The sequence below is a fragment of the Astyanax mexicanus genome, chromosome 1, assembly GCF_023375975.1.
Source record: "Astyanax mexicanus isolate ESR-SI-001 chromosome 1, AstMex3_surface, whole genome shotgun sequence".
Lineage (NCBI taxonomy): Eukaryota > Metazoa > Chordata > Actinopteri > Characiformes > Acestrorhamphidae > Astyanax > Astyanax mexicanus.
This window is the reverse complement of record NC_064408.1, coordinates 94,382,784-94,398,297: the sequence shown is the minus strand read 5'-3', so window position 1 is coordinate 94,398,297 and position 15,514 is coordinate 94,382,784. Positions and strand designations below refer to the sequence as shown.

At 36.6% G+C, this 15,514-nt stretch overlaps 1 protein-coding gene and 1 long non-coding RNA gene across 7 annotated transcripts in view; one reads left to right on the top strand and one right to left on the bottom strand.

Moving 5' to 3' along the window:
• The window catches only part of sulf1 (sulfatase 1), a 182,546-nt gene extending 173,066 nt beyond the window's left edge, over positions 1 to 9,480 (bottom strand). For all 6 annotated transcript variants that reach the window (XM_022685639.2, XM_022685621.2, XM_022685646.2 and 3 more), the window contains exon 1: positions 9,328 to 9,480. The gene's annotated coding sequence lies outside the window, so the exon portion shown is untranslated. The remainder of the gene's footprint in view (positions 1 to 9,327) is intronic.
• A 174-nt stretch (positions 9,481 to 9,654) lies between these two features.
• On the top strand, positions 9,655 to 14,817 carry LOC125806101 (uncharacterized). Its single transcript, XR_007441417.1, has 3 exons — positions 9,655 to 9,882; positions 13,583 to 13,742; positions 14,603 to 14,817. It is a non-coding gene; the product is annotated as an uncharacterized LOC125806101 (long non-coding RNA).
• Positions 14,818 to 15,514: the final 697 nt, after the last annotated feature.

Genomic DNA, 15,514 nt, shown 5'->3' with positions numbered 1-15,514 from the left:
GCTTTATGAACTCATTTTTCATTGTTTTCTCCCTAGCTCCAAATATAGTACATCATCCAAGACGTGTTTGGTGTTCACTTACCTACAAACAGAGACGAAAAGACATTTTATGGCTCGAAAATATAGGGTGTAACAATTCCCAAAACTGTGAACCTTTTTTAATATAAAAGAGCGGTTCCTCAATTCAGTACAGAAAGCGTAGTACACAGTAGTACAGTTCTGCACAGAAATTTCCCAAAATGTACAGAACATTACAAAAGTCGTGCACAATAATGCAATACCAAGTTTGCCTGTAAAATTTAATGAGGCTTCTCTCAAACTGTGTCAGCTACCAGCTATTTAAGCTGAAAGACAATCAGTACCGACCCCAAAAACAGTGAGTGATCAATTTCTACTTATTATTAAAGACTAATTACGCATCTAGATACCCTGGCCGGGAAAATGGCTAACCTAAAGTAACACTGTAAGCACAAATTAGAGGCAAACTAGCATGCTAGCCTGCTACCCAAAAAAGTTTTACTGCTGCAGTCAACTCAATGTTTAATAACATTTTATAGTGTTCAATAAAGAACAAGCTTTTATTCAAACTTGAATGGCTCAATACATTTGGGCAAGATCATGGTCAGTCATATTTTCATTACTTAACTCATGGCAAGTGATAACATACATTTTGTTAATTTGTTTTCATTATATGTGAACACAAAGAATAAACCGATCTTCAGACACCAGACATGTCTTGGCTCATCAACTTTAGAGGGAAACTGTGCAAATTAGTTTTTTATACAGTTATTTTAAGTCGACGCACACACACAACGCTCTACAACATGACCTTTTTTCATTTGGAGAACTGTTGGATTTAAATGTTGAGGAGTCCACCCTGAGAAGGAACCATTTGATTCATGAAGGTTTTCACCCTCTTAGAGATCTTAGGTCATCTCTTGTGAAGCTTCCCTCTGGCCTATCTTCTCTCAATCTCCCTCTCTTTGTCTTTCTACTGAGGTTTTGGACATCAGCAGCTCTCAAGGCTCGAATATCGTGAAGGATTTGTGGAGGTCAAACAGAGAATAAACATAACAGACTTGGTTATCCACGTGCGAATCAATCAACGCTGAGGACAAAGCGCTCGGCCGAGTGGCTCCAGGAAGAGGAGTCCTTCAGGACAGCTGTTTTTAACATCTAGTCAGTTCTCATTTGGGAGGAAATAAAATAAAAAGCCGGAAAGCCTCAGCACAGCCAACGAACAACCACTTTTTATGACTCATTTTGACAATCTGTGCAAGCTGTGGGAAAGCAGACAATAACACACCCAAGCAGGGTTACACTGTCACTCACACCAAAGTGAGATGCAATAAAAACCAAACTTGTCTTGACATCATTTATGGTGATATGCCCATTAGCCGTAACATTCTGGAATGTCCCACACAGCAGGGATCAGTTCAAAGCAAGGGCATTCAATATTAGAAAAAGGTAACATCACAATATTGTACAATACACAGTATATATTACAGTATTCAGTTTTAGATTTTGAAAAAATGGAATGGACAACATACACTAACAAAAAAGCAGTACTAAGATAAAAGAAACCCACAAGAGATCTTAAAACTTAAGAGTTTAAAAAGAGAAGAGAAAAAAAAAAAATAGGTCATTATGGCCTGCTATCTAAATATGCACTGTTAACATGTGGGTCATGCAGTTAATAAAGGCATTTTAATAGTAATTTAAGTCATTCTGGTCCTATATTGAAACACTTTACCAAAAAAAACTTGAATATGAGGAGCAGTTCGTCTTTTGTATGATTGGTCATATCACAGATACCTATGGAGGGCATGGCTGGATTTCCATAACATTTCCAGACAAACGTAGTAATGCACCATCGTGTAGTGCTTTTGTAATAAACTGTCTCTTAACATGGGAGGGGGGGGCGATCTTTCCTCTGCTTTCTTCATGAAGCGTGTGAAATTTAGTGTGACTGCCAATCAGATATTCTGTCTAAAAAATCTTAATACTAATAATTAGCTGATTTTTTAAAATCTCATTTTAAATATATAAACTGTGACAAATATCACAATAATTCAAACCACACTGTCTTAACAACTACGCATAGCATGGAGTGAAACTAATGCACTTGACTGGGAAACATCCAGCTTCCAACAGTTTTGGGAGAAGACCTTTGGCATGCCACAGTTGACAGGAGGAAAGTCAGTAGTATCCAGCTAATCTGTGGGAGTCAACACTTATACTTTGCTTTACTCCAGTCTTTCACAATATTTCAAACTGGTCAGAGGCCTACTGGTCAGGTGCAGGTCAGCAGAAAGCACTTTCAGTAGAAAGAGACTGTCAGATACACCTTTCCTCTGTGCTGAGCTATAATAAATTAAGTCATTAGAAACTGCTTTGGTCAGTAAACCGGCAGGTTCACAAAGTGCATGTCCCATCCCATTTCCTCCCAGTGGGGGTTAGACAACGGGGTGTTCCCAGCTTCACACCCACCATCAGTGGTCATATAGTGCAGAACTCTGGCTGATAGGACTTTGGAGACCAACAAGAAACTCATGTGGACTGTACTGACCCATCAACGTCACATTCCTTACTTGAGACCTAATCACAACACAGGATTCCTCACGGCATTCTTACTGTGAATATTTTTCTATACTGTAAATTATTCAAATCAAACTGGGTTCCTTCCAGATCACAGCTCTACAGAGATGTGTGTTAAATTCAGTTCAAGAAGGCCTTGCTAACTAGCTACAGGATAAGTCTAATTAAATAAAACAGAAAGCAGACATCTGTTGCTCCATGGGATGGTGAGGATAGGAGTCCAGCACATGTGTTATAAATAGCTCCTAGATGTATCCTGAAATAATAATGAATAGAAATCTGAAATAAGAACAGAATATTTACAACTACACGGACAATCTTAAAAATAAATGGGTCTACACATTCCTTGACCATCAATTGAAAGCTTCTTCAGGGTTAATAAAAGTGGTACTTTTACAGTATGAAATGCAGCACTACATCAAATTACAGTAAATTGTACAGAACTTTCATAGCTGATATTGCAAAGCGTCTTTACAAAACCATCACGGTACAAGATAAAATCAGCAAAGATAAAACATAAAACCCCCCTGTGAGCAAGCCGAAGGTGACAGAGGCAAGGAAATATCCCTCCAAGGGAGTGGGTGGGGGTAAAATCTAAAATAACAAAATCACAGATCAGATCGCATCAGTTTCTGCATTGAAATCACCTGCTACTAGTTTGTAAATAACTTAAAAGTTACACGTATACAGCACATATCAAGAACCCAAGGATGCTATACAAAAACACACACTACACTGAGCATTTAAGTAACATACAATGGAGAGAAGTGGCAGCCAATTGCCCACAGAGTACTCTTAACCAGAAACAACTGTCCATTTGAAGAACTGTGTCAGATAGCAACACAATTTTAGAATAACTAATTTACATAAACTCCGTGTATTTGAACTTTGGAAGAAAACAGGTTTCTTGAAGAAACTGAGATAGGGACGTGAACCAAATATCCCAGTACTGAGAGCAAATGTGCCAATCACCAATGACTGTGCTGGTTTATTCATTTATAAACACCTCAGTTGTTTATAGGCTCCTTTTAGTTTAGATGTGACACATTCAGTTGCTCAGTGTTCTACGAATAACCTTAGAAAAGCATATTATGACTTCATTTGTAATGATAAAATCACCATAACTGCCTACCCCTGTTCTGAACTACGATCTCTAGGACAATCAGTAGAATTTTCCCAAACAAAATGAGTATAAATCAACCTGCTTTCAGCACATTATATTGCCTTGGTGACCTCAGGCAATTGCATTGATTTATTCATAGAGCTCATAGATGAAAAAAAATGCTCAATCCCAAGACAATCTGGCTTGGAGAAAACTGCATCTTTTTCTAATACTGACCATGTCCCTGGCAAATTAACGGCCACTGTGAAAATAACTGCATTTTAAAAGGGATTTACTTTCACTGCTCATGCCTCATATATTATCTAATCATGACTTCAGCATCAGAAACCCAATAGGGTTATAGGAGCCCAGGGGGATGATGGATGATGAAGGCTCTTTATTGATTCTAATTAGCATTATGTCACAACTATTTATTGGAGTTCATTGCTTGTGTCTGATCTTGTTGCTCATTCAATCACTACAGGGAACAAAAAGATCTTGCTTGGAGAAACATCTGCATTGGGATGTGCTTGTTTTGAGGAACATCTGGATGGAGATGCGAGGCCACGTGGACTGGCAAACACTTATCTCAGGTTTCCAAACCCCTTGTCCCATCATAAATCTGGCCTGCCTGATTTAGTGTAGATGGATTAGGAGGATTGAGAGTGCACACAATAGTATAAACATTATTTCATGGTTACCGCTAGCACACATTACAAAACTGATGTGGTACCCAACAACAAGCCAGACTGTCCATCAATCAGTATTAACTTATGGGGCTCAAGTTTATGAAAGCTGCTTTATTCTCCAAACTTCATTTGTAATGTCTGTGGGAATTGCTGCACAAAAACACAACTGAATTGAATATTTACAGATTTTTTTTTATTTTAGAATGAAACAAGCTGTTTATATTCCTAAGTAAGCCACAATAATATAACCACCTGTATAATCTGCAGCTGGTCTACCACGTCACCAACTCAATTCAACCCAATATAAACTATTTTATAGAGCTTTATAGAGATCTGAGCTCAAGCCTCTTATCAGCAAGGTGAAAGAGACCAGGATGTAAATGCTTAATTTTCACATATTGACCTACAAGGGAACTGTTAAAACCCCTAAAGACAGGCCCTTTACATTCGACAGGCAGGCTCCAGAGAATTTATTCAGCCCAGTGTTTCACACTTTTCTGACCTGCACTGTAAGATGGCGTGCACAGTTCTGGACAAGAAAATGTAGCCATATTTATTACTGCTTAAAAATCACAATCTACCGGCTTAAGGGCTTTTAAAGAGAAAGACGGGAACACAATGCTTCATGTGATCCCTACATTTTACAAGATTACACTACATTAGTTGGAAATTTAAAGCAAAGTAAATCCAGATTACAATGAAAAACGGCACCCTGATGAACAATGTTAAAACTTTCCCAGCAAAATAGCAAAATCATTCACTGAGGCTGATGCGTCATTCAAACAAAGCTCTAGGCAGCTGCTCTGCTGCAGCCTCTTAGCCGCCCGTCAGTCCGCTGCGCACTTATAGCACTGGACAGCAACATTTGTAGCTTGGTTCTCACCACACACACCCAGCCATGTACAGCACCCCTTAAAAGTTTGCTCTGACCACATGGCGGTCAGCCACTACGGCTATAAACCCATCGGTCTCATAGCCACCACAGGGTTCACCCTGTGGGCTCGCCATACACACATTCACACACAGCGAAAGGCCAAAGAATCCCTGGTCTAACACGAGTCTGTGAAGAAGAAGAATGATCCGGGATGTTATTGTACGGATTTTGACCTTTTCTCACTTTGACAAAACTTGGCTTTAGACATACGCTTCCTGGAACAAAGGGACTCAATCTGAGCAGGTTCATGCACTTTAAAAAAATGAGAGAATGATCTCTTAAAGCTCATCAGATGATAAACTGCTTCAAAAGACTTCTGTTTAAAAAGCCTCTTTCATGGAAAAATGAATCTCATTTATATAAAAAAAAGAGAGAGAGAGATTCACACAGTAGGTAAACCGCACACTTTCTAAAAATGTACCATTCACTCTGTCCATAAATGGAAATGAGGCTGCACAAACAACTGGTTTTAAATGTGTTGTTTTTGAGGTCACAGAAAACATTACCTGTACATACACTTCCCAATTCACCCTTCAGCAGTTTCCCCTTACCTATTTACACTGGACTGGGATGCGAACTTAATGAAGCACACTATACATGGTAGCCAAACAAAAAGTAGTAGTAGTAGTTTTAGACAGATGGCCTAATATCAATCGCTGTTAGTCTTGCAGAAGAGTTTGCCAATTACTGATAGCAAGGGTGGGGCTGGATATTATATTAACCTTTTCCAGGAAAACGTGGAAACGTATCAATATAATATATACCATAATATACCATTCATTGTTCAAGAAAAACTGTGATTGTTTAAATCTAAAAAAACTATATAATATTTATGAAATACAATAAATTTGAACTTTCTATCTAAGCTGAAGTGTTCGGTCTTCAGATTGAACAGCACCAAAATGTATTAGTCAGGGTTTAAACAAAACACTAAATAAAACACCGTTAGACAAATCTTTGTGTATTAACTAAACAAAATAGTCATTAAGTCATGTGATACTTCGATCTTTTCTTACACAGTGGCTGCTGAACTACTTTTTTTTTTTTTTTTTTTGTTCTTCCAGAGGTAAATAGCTGGGACAATAAGTAGCATTTTCTCAAACCCATTAAGGCTATATCAACATGCTTCCAGCACATTATATTAAAAATGTGAGAAATATTATAAGCCCTTTTTTTGTTTTGCATTGTATTATGAAGTAATTGTGTCCATCGTAAGCACACTGCTTTACATTTTTTGGCATTTTTTACACTCATATAGCACACATTACGCACTCAAAAAGTTGTCAGAATTATTCATTAGTATGCAATTTGGACCCAGTGTAATAAATATCCTGTTTAATTCCTAGGGAAAAAAAGTGTTGGGATATGGTTTCACAAAATAGAGTTATTACTGGAATTAGGACTGGATACAGACATACTGGAAACCCATAAAAATATAATGAACAGACTGTAGAAAAGGGAAAAAGCATGATGTGGGCCCTTTAAAAAATAGACTTCTCCAACATCCAAAAACAAAACTAATACAGTACGTGGCAGAAACCGAATAGGCCTGCAGATGATTAAAGCAGCTTATCTGATGAACTCTAAAGGCATCACTCCCATGAGGAATGTTAATATGACAAACTCTGTATTTTTTCATTTCTCATAAGAGCTCTGACCATTAAAACAAAATCACAGCCCTCACAGTTTCTCAGGACAATACCAAAAAGACAACACTGAAGCCTTTCCCAATTTCCTCACTGCAGGATCAAACACCCCATGACTAAGAACTTCTGGTAAATCGCGACTTGAAAGATGTCATGCAGCGCAAGTTTGTGGAAGCGTTATGCAAAGTGTATTTAACAAGCTCACCAAATGTTTGAGTTTAAAAGTGCCTCGATACGCCCAGATTGAATCAAAAGAAAATCCATCTCTGAGCTTCCAAGTGAAGCAGAAAGCACTCATCATCGCCAAGAGAAGAACAATGCCACTAACAGCAAACTGCAGTGTTCCCAACCTCAGTCATTTTTCCCCTTTATGGTCAACTGCTCGGTAACACATAGATCACAGAGATGCAAAAATATGGAAAACACTGTTGAGAAACCTGGTTTTAATCTTTAAATAGAAAATAGTTTCTAGATATGCTTCAGCTTAATAAATGACACACTTGTTCTACAAAGAACATATGAGATTAAATGTGAAACTATATTCAGCCAAAACATCATAGACATATTTAAAAAGGCATTTACTAGAGATAGGAAGCAGTATTTAGATTAGTTAGATTACTTAATTTTAGTACAAAGACATTCAAACAAGATGTCATTTTATGATATTCACATCTGTACTGGCTTTCCATGGAAACATTATTACCAGGTACAGGACAAATAAATCTTTCTAGCAGCAGCATGTCAAAACGTTTAATGATTTATGTGAAACAATGAGTTATCCTGAAATATTATATTGTGTTACAGCTGCAAAAAATAGTTATTTGAGCTTCTGAGACAAACTTGTGAAAAATAAATAGGTTAGTTAGCTAACTAAGTGCTTTAAGCAACTAGGTAAACCCTGATGAAAATAACTAACCTACATCATAGTTTTGGTTACTGTGTCAACACTGAGCAATCAATTCTGAGTTACTAAGGTAATCCAGAGGAAAATAAGTGATCTTCTAAAAGTTAGAGTCAACCCTGAAAAAATGTCATCTTTATGAGCTAATTAAACGTGAGAGAGCTGAGAGCATAACTGAGTATATAGTTACCTCAGAACGCAAGGCTAGCTAAGGTAACTATGTATGAAGTTAACCTTAAGAAAATTAAGTAAATATTTTTTAGCCACAGAACCTTGTCTACTTGAGAAATATTAGTTAACCTATCATTTTGAACTAGGTCAGTCCTGAGGAAAATATTGCACCTATTCCGTATTCTGAGTCAAACCTGAAGAAAATATTGCATCTTTTTGGGATACTGAATGAAACCTGAGGAAAATAATGCATCTTTTTAGCATAATGAGTCAAACCTGAGGAAAATATTACATTTTTGGGGGGTATTGAGTAAAACCTGAGGAAAATATTGCATCTTTTTGGGGTATTGAGTCAAACCTGAGGAAAATATTGCATTTTTTTGGGGTACTGAGTCAAACCTGGGGAAAAAACTGTATTTTTAACATATTGAGTCAAACCTGATAAAAAATACTGCATCTTTTTGGGGTACTGAGTCAAACCTGAGGAAAATATTGCATCTTTTTGGCATACTGAATCAAATCTGAAGAAAATATTGCATCTTTTTGGGATACTGAATGAAACCTGAGGAAAATAATGCATCTTTTTAGCATAATGAGTCAAACCTGAGGAAAATATTACATTTTTTTTGGGTATTGAGTAAAACCTGAGGAAAATATTGCATCTTTTTGGGGTATTGAGTCAAACCTGAGGAAAATATTGCATTTTTGGGGGGTACTGAGTCAAACCTGGGGAAAATACTGTATTTTTAACATATTGAGTCAAACCTGATAAAAAATACTGCATCTTTTTGGGGTACTGAGTCAAACCTGAGGAAAATATTGCATCTTTTTGGAGTATTTAGTCAAACCTGAGGAAAATATTGCATCTTTTTGGGGTACTGAGTAAAACCTGAGAATAATAAGTCTAAATTGCGGAACATTCTCCTCAGGTTTGACTTCATAAGTTGTGATTTTGAGATAATGAGTCAAACCTCAAAGAAAACAAGAAGGTAGTTAACTAGCTTAGCTAACTAACTAACTAACTAACTAACTGTTTTAACTAGCTAAAGCTAGTTAGCTAGCTTAGCTAATTAGCTAACTAACTAACTAGCCTCCCCCACTACAAAATGAAATACCCCTAATGCTAATTTTCTGGGGCACATTCAATTTAATTCTGATGTATCTTCAGCTCTTACAGTGATTTTCTTGTATTTATATGTGCAAGAGAGTAAATTAGAGTCACTGTAGAGTAGTGTTGGGGTAAGTGTGTGATAGTAGTGATAATAGTGAGTAAAGCTAGGACTCACCAGGCCTGCTAAAGCTCTTGTGATGTTGATCCAGTAGTGAAATAGGAGACTTCAGCCTCGGCGCAGGAGGATTTACACCAAGCAAAACAGACAAACCTGAACAGCTTCACTGAAGGAGACACACGGGAGCGTTTTTAACACATCTCTGTGCTAGTTAGCCTTCATTAACAGGCTCTGTGGTGAACAGTGTGAGGGGAAAAATCCTCTGAACTTCGTCCCGGAGCTGCTGGGTCTACTCCGGGCTGCTGCTGGCGGTGCTGATTGGTTCCTGTGGGTTGGTTGAAGGTAAATTGGTAAATGGAGGTAGTGACCTATCTAACTGCCTGCTCACAATTATTGCATTTCTCCACCCCAGACCAGAGCTGCGTTTCTGTTCTGTGACCTTAGTGTTCCTGGGTGCTTTTTATATTAAATTACAGTTTTAGTTAGAGCTAGTCAATTTCAAACAGTGACTACTAGTGTGTAAAAGTGCACTCATGGTTGGTAAAGAGATCACAGAGTGAAGTAAAACCCCCAGAAATTCACACTTGAATTTGGAATTTGAATTTGGAGCTTGTAAGTATGTTGAGATTTCTGTTCAAGTGGTTTTAGTCAAAAACAACATAAACACACTGGAAAATGCTTTAAAAATGTTGTTGTTTATTTCAGTTTATATATTTCCAGCAGATATAAAATATATCTACAATTACTGCAAACAAAACCAAAAACCAAAGTAAGAGCATTAGTTAAGTGATTCTTTTTATACAGTAAAAGTGTCAGTAGCATGTATCTGGACACATTTTCCTTTATGATGCATTTCCAACATCTTCTTAAGTTAAGTCCAAATAACAAAATGTTTTTGTTCTTCCTCCCTTGCTAAACATTTTCTCTCTAATGGTATAAAGGAGAGGTTAGCATTGTATTATTGATGTGCTTTAGAACATGGTCTCAAGTGGTGGGTTGGGACCCAAAAGTGGGTCACAGACACGTTCTGGGCTGGTCTTGAATAGCTTGTAAAAAATAATACATTAAAAAACTTAAACATTAAAAATATTTAATGCTCATCTAATGTACTCTTCTTTTATTATGGGGGAAAAAGACAAAGAGAGTTTCTTACTAATTTACTCTGTATGCAGAGAGTTTATTTTTTATTAATATAAAACATTGAGGGTGTTTGAAAAGTCAGTTAATGTCAATTGAAAATATGGTCTACATTTTTTTTTATTTATAAACGCAAATATGATTTTTACCCAGAATCATAAAGATATTTGGCAGCATTTAATAGCGCAGGATTTAAAATTCAAATAATGGAACTCGGAAAATTGGGCATTAGTGCTGGAGGCATTTGCCAGAGCTGGATATCTGATGCAGAGAAGTGAAATATCTTATTTATTTGTTGTGATATTTAATTTTATTGAAGTAACATTTATACATGTAGTTGTCATGTCAAACATTTTAACTTAGAACACTTCAGTATTTTAACACTTCAGCAAAAAGCATCAAAACTACCCTGATATATTATAATACAGAAAAAAAAAAGATCTAGTCTGCCAGGAGTAAAACAACAAAACAACACTATACTATTATTACTGTCCCCTTCCTAAAAATACAGCTGAGTACCAGCGTTTAAAAAAATAAAAAACATGATTTTATTCATGATATATTAATAGAATATTGTTGTGATTCTGAAAAAAAAAAGTTTTTTAGAAAATGAAATACTACACGATAGAACAGTGAACATATGAAGAAAACAACTGCATGTGCAAAGAGGGAGGAAACCTCTCTCCAAAAAAAACATCGTTATGCTTTAATGAAACAAACTAAAGGCATCCATGCAAACATCCGCTATTGTCTTTGTTGGGCTGTAGGCTTCGTAACTGGGTAATTAGTTCGGCATGAACCCACATCGTTGCATGTAGCAGGGATCAAATTTCTAAGAGCGTCAGGGCTAATTTATTGATGCGACACCACTACAGTGTTGTATAACAAAAATTATACAATTGTAGCCAAAATAAAAGCCTGGGCTATATTTTTCGTGTCGTTCTCAATCAGATTTTTTTTATATATAGTATGCTTTTAATGTGTCAAACTAAATGTTATAGTACAAAGAGGTTTGAAGTAAACAACAATGAACAGTTTATTACAGGAATGAAATTGAGGAATGGTTGTTTATTAACAAGTAAATTTAAGTTCACACAATGAAATATCTTGGGTTTAAACTGTCTCCAACGAAAAATGTTTGGTGTCCTTTCTGTTAATACACACACTTTTCTCAATCCAGTAAAGAGGTTGCACAGTTCAGTGTGGTTTAGGCCACAATACACATTTTGCGCGTAATTTTTGTGTAACTTTTTAGTGAAATCACTAAACTGTTTCTTAAAACATTATTTTTTCCATTTATAAACACAAATATGATTTTTACCGAAAAGCATAAGACATTTTGCAGCATTTGATAGTGCAGCAGACTCACATGAAACAAATGGAAGTTGGGAAATTGGGCTTTAGTGCTGGCGGCATTTGCCAGAGCTGGATAGCCGGATTGACCCCTCTGATGAATGGAATTAGAACCAAGAGACGTGACCCAGGTAAAGGGAGGAGAGTGGGGTGTGGAAACTTTGTCATGGGACATAAAAGGTAGTGATGGGAATTTATAGGCAGTTAGATTGGGAGTAGAATGGGGCTCCAGGCTTCTCCCAAAACGCAGTTATTTTATAATACCACTTATTAAATCAAATGTGTGGCTTCAAATCAAATCATTTCCAAGAACTATATCAGTATATCAGTACCAGTAACTGTAGAACGGGGAGATGTTTAGTGGAACTGGAAGAGCTCTTGGCCTCTAGTCATTGCGGTAGCAGTGATTCCATAGAGTCAAAGAGGATGACTTTTCTTGGTCATACAAATATTTGTTTATGGCTCACAATCTTGAAAATAAGAGTTCCTACTGAGGAATTGAGAAGCTTCATATTCTTGTAGCTGAGAGGTAACATCCAGAGACAAGGAAGATGACTAATGTCTGTTTTTGAAGACCCTTGTTTTAAGACATAGTTGGTTTCAAAGGTGTGATCATGTTTTTTCAGGCAGCTGTTTTATTTGATTATAAATGCTCTGGATAGTTAAATGGATATTAGGTGAAGAAATAGCTGAGAAGTGATTACAAAATGTACTGCTTTAAAAGAGAAAAGTCAGTGTTTACCTAAAGGCTTAATCCCCATTAAGGGGCAAAATCTAAAGTTAAGTAAAGTTAAGAATTATTGAACAAATTCACTACTTTAAGAACATTGTATTTAAGGAATCAAACATGAGTTTAAAATTATGCATTATGTCTGAAAAACTAAAAAACAGAATCTTAATACTTTAAAATTCAGGTTGACTCAAATCTCAAATGGTATTAAAACTCTACTATATTCTCATTCCTTTATTAAGCTAAAATTAATTGACTAAACAGTAACTACCAAGAGAAGATAAAATGATACTCTTAATATGAAAAGAATGATTTATGTATGGTTATTCACATTTCATTGTACGATTACATAAGATGAGGTAGCCTGGTGGGAGCACCTAAACACTGATGTAAGTAAGATGTAATATGTCTGAAATGCAAATTAATTATAGCTGGAACAGTAAAGAAATCTCTTTCACAAGACAAACAAAAAAATTGGTACCATATTTCCCCTAATGTTTTCTTGCGGACTTATATATAAGGCTTTTTGCTCAATAAACTTAATAAAAATAGTAAATCAAATTCAATTAATTAATTAAAATTGAGTGTGATTTTTATTCATTGAAATTGTACCACCCAAACATACTGCATACATTGAATGTCCCTGAATGTTTCAATGAAAGAACTAAGAACTAAGCTAACTTAGTCAGTATAACTCAACTAAATCAATTCACCTAAATTCAAAATGCCAAAAAGTTGATCTGACAAAAAAATATTGATTGTGAATCTGAGTTAGTCTTTAGGAGTTAATTTGGCTTAATCAGCTTAAGAAATTTCATTTTTTAGTTACATTAACTTAATTATTTTTGCAGTGCAAGTTAGAAGGTTAGCAATACAAACAAATAACACACTGCACCAAACCTTATTTGAATCAAATTATTTCTGGGAAGAATGTCACAAATGTCATAGTGTGCATTGCTTTGCCAAACCACCTATTTAAAGGTTCCTTATAAAGCCAAACATATTTCTATGCTATGACATCCCTCCAAAGTCTACGCCCTTTTTGACACCTTTATGTTTCAATAAAATAATGCAAACTTTGCTCTATTCCAGCTTCCAGTAGGACTGAACCCCCCAGGACTGATCTGCTGCTTGGAACAGTATCTAACCCACAGAATTAAAATGATCAAGAAAGCCCAGCATGATCCTCTGACCACACATGTGTAGTCATTCAAGGCCAAAGATTCTCAGGAGAACTTAGTTGTACTTTAAGGTAAGTATTGAGATTTTATCTGATTTAAGAGCAGCCAATCCTTTTTGGGAAAAGGTTTCACATTGGAAAGAGTTGGACTGGAAATGTGAAACGATCCAAAATGTACTTTTCCAAGGTTATTCAGAGATTTCCAGAGGCGAGGCTTGGGTTTCAGCCCTGTAGATGGGCTCAAGAAGCTTGGTCTGAAACATCTGTTTGAGAGTTGGATGTTCTTCCATATCACCATGTCAGCCAAGCGCTGCTGCCTAAAAGCCTTGATTGAAAAGGAGTTCCACAAATCAGGTGAAACGGATATTTCCCCACGCTGTCATAAGAGCCACGCTCAAAACCAGCTGGAAGAGAACGCCACAGCCAAGCTTTAAAGCAATCAAATTCTTACACCACATGGGAGTGGTGAGCATGGGACAGCCTGTCATGTACACTCCTTCAAAGCATACTTGTCCCTAGCCATAGATTTATTTGTGCATTATGTCAGGATTAATACGACTTAGTTCAGCAATAAATAAAGACTAGAGGTTGGTCAGCTGACCACTGATGGTGGTCCAGATCTCGAGATGCATAAGGCTCTGCTGTGTTCTTGGGTGGCCCTGGGACTTTGAAAGCATTCCCATAAGTTTAGTGGAGAGGGAGTAGTAGTAAACAGAGGATGTGGAAGTGGTTGGCCTCTTTTCTACAGAGATAACCCTCAGTGTAGTGCTACATCATTAATGAGAGGAATGCAAAAAAATAGTCAATAGTCAAGCTGCTCAGTTTCTTACTAAAAAATAATGTTTTTAATAATTTGTTGATCACAGTAAGTGGAGTTATCAATAAAAACTTTCATTCTTAACTCCCCCTCCCCTCTCTATATATACCCTCAGCTCATCTGCATTTTGAACAACATTGCACCCACCTCCACCCATCTCCTCAATCACCTCCTTCAATGATTTCCAGTTATCAATGGTGGGGCTCGACTTCACTTTCTGTCTGAAGCAGCTCTGAACTCTTCTTTCCATCCGTCCATCCATCTTCTTATCAGCTCCCTTCATCCTAGAGAGAATCCTGGTGGATCCAGAGCACACCTGGGTTACACCAATCACCATGCACTTGTAATGGGTGCCAGATGGATGGCACCTTTCATTTCTAAAGTTTTGTGAGCATTTAACATGTTTAAATTCACAATACAGTTATGCAACACCTGTTCCAACTGAGAAACGTCATTACTTAATACAAGCTGGACACTTGATGTAGGTGTAACAGCAGTTTATCATATTGTACATGCTGTATGTTCAGCAACAAAAGGAATAATAAAATGGTACATTGATATACTTAATTTGATTCATAGTTTATTTATAAAAATACATCTCAATTACTCGTTTTAAAATTTTGGCTTTAGAAATATTGTAACATTTCCTCCTCGCAATACCATAAAAACCCTTTTTGCGATATTTGGGTGTTTTTATTTCGTTTTTGGCAGTCACATACACATCCCATGCAGGAAAGACTACACACATATGCCAGTATTTTTATTTTCTGTTGGACATGGCAAAAGTTAAGGGACAAAATCCTATCCCATGACATGTGGCATTTCCTTGTAGTTAGGTAGCAAATGCAAATATTTAGTCCCAGCGTGCTCTTTATACCAAGTAAGACCCATTGATGAGCACGAAGTTTCTCAAGAAAAGGAAAAAGGTATAAAGATGCAAATTGTCCCCAAACTTTGTTAGACTATTTCATTGATTCATGTTGTGCTATTCTGGAAATCATTTGCAGTTCAGTTCCATTCCTGGGTT